The 12,016-nt window shown below is 42.6% G+C and overlaps 1 long non-coding RNA gene across 1 annotated transcript; it reads right to left on the bottom strand.

Moving 5' to 3' along the window:
- Positions 1-717: 717 nt before the first annotated feature.
- On the bottom strand, positions 718-8,621 carry LOC116531681. Its single transcript, XR_004260518.1, has 3 exons — positions 8,610-8,621; positions 5,268-5,270; positions 718-899 (listed from the first exon to the last, which is right to left on the bottom strand). It is a non-coding gene; the product is annotated as an uncharacterized LOC116531681 (long non-coding RNA).
- Between the last annotated feature and the right edge of the window lie 3,395 nt (positions 8,622-12,016).

Below are 12,016 nucleotides of genomic sequence, written 5' to 3'. Positions count from 1 at the left end.
AATGTTGTCTATTTCTGGTATACTGGTCCTGGAACCCTTTGAAAAACTGGTCAAAGCTGTGGACTTTCATTCCAGAGAAATCCATGTAGGCACGATACATTTGACTTTTTAAGGGGTTTATAGACTACCCAAAGCTCATTGGTGGCAAATTTCCCTGAAGTAAACACTTGGTTCTGACCTGACTGAAGAATAATGGTTTGTGTTCTGTTGGAATTTTTAGTAATAAACCTATTGTTTTCAGAAATTTTAGTAAATAAAAAGTTGATTGCATGTGGAACCTAGCACTAAACCATTCATAGATGACCTACTTCTGGGTCAGGGTTTTGTATGCGGCAGAACAACTCCCTCACTGTGACCTGTTGAAAGTCAGCCCTTGACACAAGGGTTTATAACTTAAAAAGAAAACTTTCTAAATTAAAAAAAAAAGTCAATTGCAAGTTTTTTGAGGGCCAATGTTAGACTTTATAAGCTTACAAATAATTTCCTCTGCCATTTTCTCCCAAAGTAATGTATTTGAGTTTCATCACTGTATTAGTCTGCTTGAATGCTGCTGATAAAGACATACTCAAGACTGGGCAACTTAACAAAAGAAAGAGGTTTACTGGACTTACAGTTCCACATGGCTGGGGAGGCCTCACAATCATGGCAGAAAGCAAGGAGGAGCAAGTCATATCTTACAGGGATGGCAGCAGGCAAAGAGAGAATCTGTGCAGGGAAACTACTGTTTTTAAAACCATCAGATCTTGTGAGACTCATTCACTATCATGAGAACAGTGCAGGAAAGACCCACCCCATAATTCAATCACCTCCCACTGGGTTTCCTCCCACCACATGTAGGAATTGTGGGATTTACAATTCAAGATGAGATTTATGTGGGGACACAGCCAAGCCAAATAATTCTGCCCCTGGCCCCTCTCAAATCTCATGTCCTCACATTTCAAATTGAATCCTGCCTTCCCAACAGTTGCCCAAAGTCTTAACTCACATCAGCATTAACTCAAAAGTCCACAGTCCAACGTCTATTTACTATAAAATTTATAATTTACTATAAAATTTTACTACTATTCCTAAAGTAGTGTCAAAGAGGTGAAGATTACAAGTGTGAGTTTGGGAAAGCTATGTGTTACCACATGCAAGGCATTCTGAGATAAGGCAAGCCCCTTTCACATAATTACGAGCCTGTAAAATCAAAAGTTAGTTACTTCCTAGTAACAATGGGGGTGCAGGCACTGGTTAAATATAGCCCTTCCAAATGGGAGAAATTGACCAAAACAAAAAGGCTATATGCCCCATGCAAGTCTGAAATCCAGCGGGGCAGTCAAATCTTAAAACTCCCAAATGTTCTCCTTTGACTCCAGGTCTCACATCCAGGTCATGCTGATGCAAGAGGTGCGTTCCCACAGTCTTGGGCAGCTCTGCCTCTGTGGCTGTGCAGGGTACAGCCTCCCTCCCAGCTGCTTTCACGGGCTGGCATTGAGTGTCTGTGGCTTTTCCAGGTGCTCAGTGCAGGCAGCCAGTGGATCTATCATTCTGGGGTCTAGAGGACAGTGGCCCTCTTCTCACAGCTCTACTAGATGGTTCCTCAGTGGGGACACTGTGTAGAGGCTCTGACCCCACGTTTCCCTTCTGCATTGCCCTAGCAGAGGTTCTCCATCAGGATCCTGCCCCTGCAGCAAACTTTTGCCTGGGCATGCAGGTGTTTCCATACATCTTTTGAAATCTAGGTGGAAGTTCCCAAACCTCAATTCTTGACTTCTGTGCACTTGCAGGCTCAGCATACATGGAAGCTGCTAAGGCTTGAGGCTTGCACCCTCTGAAGCCATGGCCTGAGCTCTATATTAGCTCCTTGCAGCCACAGCTGGAGCAGCTGGGATGCAGGGCACTAAGTCCCTAGGCTGCACACAGCACAAAGACTCTGGGCCCAGCTTATGAAACCATTTTTTTCTCCTAGGTCTCCAGGCCTGTGGTGGTAGGGGCTGCCAGGAAGACCCCTGACATGCCCTGGATAAATTTTCCCCATTGTCTTGGGTATTAACATTTGGCTTCTTGTTACTTATGCAAACTTGTACAGTCAGCTTGAATTTCTCCTCAGAAAATGGGATTTTCTTTTCTATTGCATTATTAGGCTGCAAATTTTCAGAACTTTTATACTCTGCTTTCCTTATAAAACTGAATGCCTTTAACAGCACCCAAGTAACATCTTGAATGATATGCTGCTTAGAAATTTCTTCCACTGGATACCCTAAATCATTCTCTCAAGTTCAAAGTTCCACAACTCTCTAGGGCAGGGGCAAAATGCTGCCAGTCTCTTTGCTAAAACATAACAAGAGTCACCTTTGCTCTAGTTCCCAGCAAGTTACACATTTCCATCTGAGATCGCCACCTCAAGCTGGATTTCACTGTCTATATTATTACAAGCATTTTGGTCAAAGCCATTCAACAAGTCTCTAGGGAGTTCCAAACTTTCTGACCTTTTCCTGTCTTCTTCTGAGCCCTCCAAATGGTTACAACTTCTGCCTCTTACCCAGTTTCAAAGATGCTTCCTCATTTTTGGGTATCTTTTAGCGGCACCCCACTCTACTGGTACCAATTTACTGTATTAGTCCATTTTCACACTGCTAATAAATACCTGAGACTGGGCAATTTACAAAGAAGAAATTTATTGGACCTCTAGTTCCACGTGGCTGGGGAGGCTTCACAATCATGGCAGAAAGTGAAAGCCATCTCTCACATGGCAGCAGACAAGAGAAGAGAGAGCTTATGCAGCGAAACTCTCATTTTTAAAACCATCAGATCTCGTGAGACTCATTCACTATCATGAGAACAGCACAGGAAAGACCTGCCCCCATAATTCAATCACCTCCTTCCAGATTCCTCCCATGATGTGTCCATGGGAACTCTGGGAGTTATAATTCAAGATGAGATTCGTGTGGGACACTGCCAAACCATATCAATCATTTAGAAATTTCATACACAATCATGTAATTGTTAAGAGCGTTTACTGTCAGAATGTCAGTGGATAGGGGAGTTCTATGGTTTGAATGAGTCCCCAGAATTTTATGTATTGGAAACTAAATCCCCAAGTTCATATGCTGATTGAAGGTAGGGCCTTTGGGAGGTAATTAGGATTAAATAAGGTCATCAGGGTGGAGCTCCCCATTATGGACCTAGTGACTTTATAAGAAAAGGAAGAGAGATCTGAGTTGACACACACACTCTCGCCCTCTTGTCCTGTGATGTCCTCTGCCATGTTATGATGCAGCTAGAAGGCCCTCACCAGATGCCAGTGCTATGCTCTTGGACTTCTCAGCCTCCAGAACTGGAAAAAAAAATTTATTTTCTTTATCAATTACTCAGTGTTGGGTATTCAGTTACAGCACAGAAAATAGAATAAGACAGGGAGCAAGACCTAACTCTCTTCTGCCACTTACCTAGTACAGGACAACTTAGTATTTCTTAATTTCACTTTTTTCACCTGTAAAGTAAGGTTAATAGTACCCTTCATGGCATGGCTTAAGGGTTATATGAGACAATGAAGGAAAATCTGTGAGCACAGTGTCTGGCACAAATAAGACTTCAGTTCATGTTATCCGTTAACTCTGTCCTAATGACTAAGATTCTTAATATTTTGGAATTGTATTAGATGACTCTATATCACATTCATCATTATTTTAAAAGATAGGCAATTTGATTACTTTGAGACTAATTGAGAAGTTCAATATCATAGAATGCCAAGTGGCAAAATTGTATAATAGTTAGAAACATGTAATTGGAGTTCTATTGGTTACTTGGGAGAATGAATTTTATAGGTATACTAGAAATGTTAAGGTTTATAGAACAGAATAATTATAATAATAACCTCAACATCTTGTATGTATATGTATTAGTCTTCTCACTGTTAACTTCTCACTTCTCATTACTGTTAACTAAATAGGTTAAAAGGGATTCTATTTATAAAAGTAAGCTGAGAAACATCCTAACATTATAATACATTCTTGTCCTTGGGTTGGTCTTATAATGTCTGAGAATTAAAAGAAGTCTTACCAGTATTCATCAAAACTTAGTTTTGAGAAATTTATTCACATTTACCCAAGATTCACTGAAAGTACCATGTTCCCCAAATTTAGTAGATTCTCCCTATGTTTCTTATTCTAAAGACAAAGCTTGTCCTGTAGGTCATTTTACTTTTTTTCTTTTAACCTAAACAGGGATCAGCCTAGCAGACCTTCTAAAAATTAAGCAGGCTTTTGCCAGGCTCAGACTGTGTGTGTATCTCTGTATGTGTGCAAGCATTCATGTATGAATGTATAGATCTCTGTGTGTATCTTTTTGTGTGTTTCTGAATCTGTATTTTTTCAGTCATCTTATGGCTGAGAAAACATACTAAGAAAAAAAGGCTTGAGAAGTCCATTCATCATCGGGATCTGCCTCTCCACCTGACTAGTGGCTCCCCAGAGAGTCTTAACAAGGTGCTGCTGAACCAAAGTTCTTCGCCCCACCCCCAAAAGAATCCTGAAAACACTATAGTTGAGGCTGTTGTACCGTTTTCATTCCTAGGCTCTGCAGGATCTCCCCTCCCCCATTCATCTCCAGGCCCATCAGGAATGTGGGCAAAGGAAGCATTAAAATGGATAGATTGATAGCCTTGTGATCACATCTATCTTCATACGTGTTGAATATTATGTCAATTATTCATCATTCAGAGATATCATTGCAGGGAAAAAATCACATTAAGAGAAGCCTGGAAAACTAAAGGTTATAAATTCCAATCCAGCATAGTCCCTAGTGGCTCTGGAATTCAGTGCCAGCTCCTCTGTGGTGGTCTCATTGGAATGCAAGACTCCCAGACCTTTTCTTAGGGATGTTTCTTCCCTAGCCTCACCGCCTGTCAAATATAGAGGTGGAAAAGGGCGAAATAAATCTATAAACATAGTACTCTTAAGTTTCTTCTAAATTCTGACATCATCTTGAGTTCAATATGTCTGAAAAATATATTTTTCTCTCAGTTGACTCCTCAATGAAGTATTTTCTACAGCCCTAAATTATACCAAAAGTGAGCAATTGAGATCGCAAATGGCACAAGATAAATATTAGAATGGTTGGTGGGCAGATTCTAATATTCTGAATCTGGTAGGAGGGCACAGATTCTACCCCAGGCAGTGAGTCAACCTCTCCAAGCCTGGCTTTCCTCGTTTTGTGATTTAGGGATTATACTGACTTCAGTGGGTGGTTGTGAAGAGTGAATTAGATAATCTAGATTATATAACCCTCTGAGTCCCCTAATCTCATAAAGCTGCCCATGTTTTAATGCCATAGCTCGTGGGAGGGACACAGAACTGTTCTTCAGAGTCTCTGAGGGTTCCTGGAGTGAGGCGTGTGTCTCTGGAGGGCTCTGTGCTGTAGATAGTTCTCCTGGAGGCCTGGTCTGGCAGGTGCTGCTCTGCCTCCCTGTCTACCTTCCTACCATTAGATGGGACCCCGTTACTCCAACATAGGAACCATCTAACCATCCATTTACTCAGTAAATACCCCTGGCACTCACACTATGTGCTATGGAGGAGCAGATGCAAACCAGAGGGAAGTCCCTGCTCTTGTGAAGACTACGTTCCAGTCAGAATGATAGCATGCAGGCACACAGGACATTTCAGGTACTGGTGGCTGCTGTGAGGGTGATGATGCCACGGAAGATGGGTGGGATGGGATGTCAGGGAGGACTCTTTTGAGGAGACGACAGTGAAGCTATGAAGTGAAGGTAAAGAAAGAGCCAGTTACGTGTGAAGATCTGGGGAAAGGGTGTTCCAGGCAAGGGAGCTGTGAGTTCAAGCCTGGTGTGATAAAAGATGAGGTCGTTCCACAAACAGGAAAGGAGAGAGTGTGGCAGGAAAGTGTGGTGTGAGATGATCAGAGAAGTGTATAGTCTAGAACAAAGAGTTTATAAGAAGAAATTTGGATTGTATTCTAAGTACAGCTGGAGGATTTTATGTGGATGCTCGGCATATTTTGGTTTATGGTGGTGGTGGAAAGATCACTCTAGCTGCTGTGTGTGGACCAGGTTGTAGCTGTTGGGAGGAATGGGAGCGGGAAGGGCAGTTGGAGGCTCCTGTGCTGGTTAAGGAGAGATGATGGTGGCTTGTCTAGGGTAGTTGTCAGTGGTACAATAGCAATAAATAGATGAGGTCATGAGCTTTTCAGGAGGTTCTGGAGTTTGGTGCCAGGTCCTGTGAGTACTGAGAGAATCTGCCCGTGGATTCAGTGTGGGCAACAATGGAGTGAGAGAAACTCAGGATGGCTCCTAGGTGTTTTGTGGGTTTTAGGTTTTGCCTACCCTCAAATTTAGAAAAAATTAGCAATTTTGGCTCACACAATATATCAGCCTTTTTCTGCCTTGAGGATTTTCTTGTTAGCTATGACTGTCTATGAGCCTCTCATCTCTTCTATGCTCTGGGCTTTCTCGTCTCATGTTCTCTGTTTTGTTGGCTGAATATTTTTAAGCAAGGAAGGCATTATTTAGAGCTTTTTATTGGTAGCCTACTGAGTGCTCACACCTGTGCTAGTCCCTACAGGGAATATGGAAAGACTTCTTGGAGCCCTTATTATGCTAGTGTCCATCGTGGTGCTCCCGGCAAGGGCGTTCTATTCCTATGACCACAGAGCTTCTCCTTCCCCTTGGCCCTGAAGATTCTCTCATGGGACTAATCTTTCACTGAAAAACATGTTGGTTACCCACAGTGTGCTGGTTACATGTAGCGTGTTGGCTATGTGTAGCATGCTGGTTATGTGTGGCGTGCTGGTTATGTGTGGCATGCTGGCTATGTGTGGCGTGCTGGCTATGTGTGGCGTGCTGGTTATGTGTGGCATGCTGGCTATGTGTCGCGTGCTGGTTATGTGTGGCGTGCTGGTTACATGTAGCGTGTTGGCTATGTGTAGCATGCTGGTTGTGTGTGGCATGCTGGTTATGTGTGGCGTGCTGGCTATGTGTGGCATGCTGGTTATGTGTGGCATGCTGGTTATGTGTGGCGTGCTGGCTATGTGTGGCATGCTGGCTATGTGTGGCGTGCTGGCTATGTGTGGCGTGCTTGTTATGTGTGCCATGGAGCTCTAGGCTCAGGATCTTGGTTCTGCCCCCTTTGGTTGCATTGAGCTGTGCAAGCTAACATCTTTCAGGCTTTCTATATTTGTAAAATGAGAAACTGACTTCCTAGCCCACTTACGAAGATTTTAAGATAAATCTCAATAAAAAGTAAACTAGCTGGTGTTGCTGCTGTTGCTCCTACTGTTGTTTTTATTGGCTTGAATATAAAGAAGTCTTACACCTGTTAAAATGGAACACTACATGGTGGGGCCTGATATTTTGCCATACGCAGTGGGTGATAGACTCAGAGAAGCCAGCCATTTTAATGACTATAATTTATTGAATTCTTACCATGTTCTAAGTTCTTTATGTATACTGTTTCACTTAATCTTTACAACCATTCTAGGAGTCAGGTTCAATTATCATGTTGCCATTTGATAGAAGATGAGGGCAATGAGTCTTCAAGAGCTGAATAATTTACTAAAGGCCACACAACCTGTAAAGTGGCAGAAGCTGAGACTATCCAATTCCAACGCCCAAGTACTTAGACATTGGAGGATATTGAAGAAAGCATGTGTATGTATGGGGGAATTTAAGAGATTATCAAACCATTTCTAGAGTTCTACCCAGTATTGAGACCTTATCTAATGTAAGGGAACTCTGAAGACATCTCATTGATCGAGTGCTCTCCCCTTCACAGCAACTTCTTCTGCAGCTTCCTTGCCTGGTGCTCCAGTCTTCTGAGGTATGCTTGGTGGTTCTGAATTCAGATTTGAATCACGTGTCTGCCTGGTTGTTGTGCCTTTGGACAATAAACTTAATCTCCAAGCCTTAGTTTTCTTCCTTTTTTTTTTCTTTAAGTGGGGATAATGGTATCTATGCCACAGGCTTGTGGTAAGACTTAGTCTGATGAGGTCTGACACGTGCTGATGTTTATTGGCCATTTAATACTATTAATAGTGAAACATGGCCAAATGTAATTCTTTGATGAATGTATGTAATTTCAGGGAGTAAATTTTACTAAAGTACTTGAAAATGTTAATTGATCTAGTATACTTTTATTTCTTGGGAACATAGAGGTAAAGTCAATAACGGTTATTTTCGATTGTGTGACTTCTAGGGTAGTAGCGTTAGAAAGGAAGTTTTATTTCTTTTAATTAGACTAGAGCCACCATTCCATAAATCTATTGCACACCTCAAGTCATCCAATGCTCCTGTATTAATCTTTGTTCATTGCTTGGATGTCAAGTGATCTGCCTGGAGCTGGTTGCAGAGGCCTAAATTTCGAATCTGCCTACCTATAAAAAAGGTCCAGAAAGATAGATGACTTTGGTCACCTGAAACTGTTATTAGAAAACACATACACTAACCTATCAAGGGAATGAGAGGGAGGACAGAGAGGCATGCGTGAGGACAGGGAGGACAGGGCTTAAAGGAGGGGCTGTGATGGATTGTTTAGCACCTGTAAACAAAGAACTGTGCCTGGGGCTCTGCTAGCTGTTGGAAATCCAGCCCAAGTTCAAGGACTCACTCAAACGTTGTTCAACTTGTCCATGCCATTTGTACATTTGATGGGATTTTATGAGATGTTTCATAACAATTTCCCACCGTTTGGGGAAATAATGTCCTAAGAGTCAACCTTCTTTCTTGTTCCATTCTACAAGATGGTTTCTGCAAAAATAGCTTTTAGGTACCCTGAGCAGTTGGCTACTCTCAGTTTCTATGAAGAAATACAGGCCAGCCTCACTGAGCAGGAGGCCCTCGCATTTGATTTTCAGAAGAGCACATGTATTTGAAAGGATTTCATTGTCCTTTTTGCCAGGAAGTGACAGTGTTGGAGCCAGACTCTCCTGGGTGACAAAAGAAACTCACCTTATTGTTTTGCTATTCTTTATAGGTGGTTAGGGGTATGAACTTTATAGTAAGATGCATTTGGACACATGCTCTGTCTTCATATCTTCCCAGCTTTTAGCTTGGACAAGGTAGAAACCTCCAGAAACCTATTTGTCCATCTATAAAACGGGGATGATAACATCATCTCCTAGGTTTGTTGTGAGGTTATTTAAAATACTTAGCAGTGCCTGGCATGGAGTTAACCCCTTAATAAATGGTATTGATTATAATTATTAGTCTGTCTTCTCTGCCTCACCTTCTGCCTTGTCTTATCTAGTAGTTTTGAGTGGCTGGTCTGTGTTTCCTTGTGATACAGCTAGTGCTTGACTTACGACCACGATAGATTCCGACAGACCAGTCATAACACGATTTGGTCGTAAGTTGAGTAGGCTATATGCACGTGGAGATGGTAGTGCTGCCGGAAGCTGGTCCGCACTGTCGTATGCCCAGCTGGGCAACGTTTGCGCTGCCAGACGCGGAGCAGTTGTGGCTAGCGATTGTGGTCGTAAAGTCGAATGGTCGTAAGTTGCATAGGTCATAAGTTGATCAATACCTGTATATGATTTCCTTCCTCGCATGTATCACTCTCTGAAACTACCTTGTTTAGAAACGTTTGCTTGTTGTTTCTCCCCTCCCACTATGATGCAAGCATCATATGGCACGCCTTTGTGCATCTGCTGATTCGTGTCCACTCAGGGAGAACACTGAGTAGGCAATCCATACATAATTATTGACTAACTCCCTCATCTGTGTCAGTCATTTCTCATTCTTCTCCATGATTCCTATATTAAAAAACCATTTTATTTTAGAATTAAGGGTCTAGACAAGAATGAGAATGAAAAGGTGATTATTGTTTTGGATTTGTTTGAGATGGGGTCTCGGGTTAGAAGAACTTTTTGGGGAAACTCGGATGAAGAGGAGTGGGGCTTTCCCCACTGCCCCCACCAGAGATTGGTGTAAGTATATTCATTAGGACTTTAGTTTCAAGGCCCATAAAATTCCCTGAGCAAGCTTAAGCAAAAAAAAATAAATAAATAAAAATAAAAAGGAGGTGTTCATTGTAAGGATTCAGGAATGTTTTTGGAACTGAAGGTCATGGATGTCATCAGGCCCCAGGAATAGTCTGGACACAGGAATTCCTTCACAAACATCTGCTGCTGCCTTTTCTCTCTGCAGATCCACTTTTGCCTCTCTGAAATCCAGCATTTTTCAAACTATCTGTGCTAAAACATAGTAAAAATGAGTTATACTAAAAGGAAATAAAATAAGCCTTGATTTTTTGCTATTAGATTCAATAGACATAAAAATTGCTCTGTCAAAGCGCTATAATGTTTCCTAAGTGCTTCCTTACTCTCAGTTCCTGTCCTTAATTTTTTGTGGACTGGTAAGAGATGGCTTATAAGCAAGCATGACTGCGGTTTACGTGGCAAGTGTGGATCACTACCCCTCATGCTCAGGACTGCACCCCTCCACAAGAAACCAGACCAAACTGAACGGTGATCTTTCAGGCTGCAAGTGTGATTCACGCTTTGCTCAAACGTCTTCATAACACTCTGGTCTACGCAGCTATGGCCACTAGGTGGGGGCAAAGAATGAAAACATGGCAGCCAGGGGTGTGTCCTTGTTGAGAGGTGGTGGGGGCAACACTGATAAGGGGTGAGCTGAGTGAACACCTGAAAATGGGTCTACATAGAGAGGTTTCCAGCACTACTGATTCTATTTCTTCTGAAAACACGTCATGAAACTGGTGCAGGGACTGAGAGGTGACTGAATGTGTGGCTGAGAACACGGAGGGGAAAAGTCATATGCTAGTTTCACAATTCTCACTAGTGTATTTTGGGAGAGTTCTCATCACATTTATACTCTCTGCCAGTCTACTCCCATTTTTACACACAAATATTTTTCAAGCACACAACTTCCCAGATTTCTGGCACAAACTGACAAAACCCTATGTTTCCTTTCCTTTGCACATGCTTTATGGATTAATTTTCTATCTCTTGCCGAGGAATTGAAATGTCCACTTGGGATTTGGTCAAGTGAAGGTCCAGATCTTTTCAGAATGTTGGTGACAATTTCAAGAATCATTTGGCATCTAGGGGAGATTCCTTGAATGAGTCCTAAGTGAATTTATCAGTCCTCTTCCTTACTTTACCTAGGAGGAGGGTACAGAGGGGTACCTGACATAAATGTAGGCCTTGGTTATCATTGATACTCCTCTTTCTCAGCTTTCTTGGAAAAGGCTCATTTAGCAAGCAGATACCTCTAAGACCTAGAATTGGTACACTAAAGGAAAGGCTTTGGTTTAAGAGACTTAGGCCAATTCAAGTCCAGTTTAAAAATGCAGAAAGTTACTGTGATATGATACAGTAATTGCAAGGTTGAGCAGTGAGCCTTTATACAGCCAGTGCTCGACTTAAGACCACGGTTGGCTCCGACAGACCAGTCGTAACACGATTTGGTCATAAGTTGAGTAGGCTATATGCACGCAGAGATGGTAGTGCTGCCGGAAGCTGGTCCGCACTGTCGTACGCCCAGCTGGGCAATGTTTGCGCTGCCAGACGCGGAGCAGTCGTGGCTAGCGATTGTGGTTGTAAAGTCGAATGGTCGTAAGTTGTATAGGTCGTAAGTTGATCAATACCTGTAGATGAGTGATCAAGAGTGTAGACTTCAGACTGGGCACAGTGGCTCATGGCTGTAATCCCAGCACTTTGGGGAGGCTGAGGCAGGTGGATCACCTGAGGTCAGGAGTTTGGGACCAGCCTGGCCAACAAAGTGAAACCCTGTCTCTACTAGAAATACAAAAATTAGCTGGGCATGGTGGCACACGCCTGTAATCCCAGCTACTCTAGAGGCTGAGGCAGGAGAATCGCTTGAACCTGGGAGGTGGAGGTTGCAGTGAGCTGAGATTGTGCCACTGTACTCCAGTCTGGGCCACAGAGTGACATTCCATAAAAAAAAAAAAAAGTGTGTACTTCAGAGTGAAGCACTTGGGTTGGAATCTTGTCTCTCTATTCACATTTCCTTAGGTAAGACATTGGCTTCTCTAGCATC

This window comes from Sapajus apella, unplaced genomic scaffold (assembly GCF_009761245.1).
Source record: "Sapajus apella isolate SASKATOON/1434 unplaced genomic scaffold, GSC_monkey_1.0 scaffold71, whole genome shotgun sequence".
In the NCBI taxonomy this organism is placed as follows: Eukaryota; Metazoa; Chordata; class Mammalia; order Primates; family Cebidae; genus Sapajus; species Sapajus apella.
The sequence above is the reverse complement of the archived record's forward strand: the minus strand, read 5'-3'. Positions and strand labels throughout refer to the sequence as shown.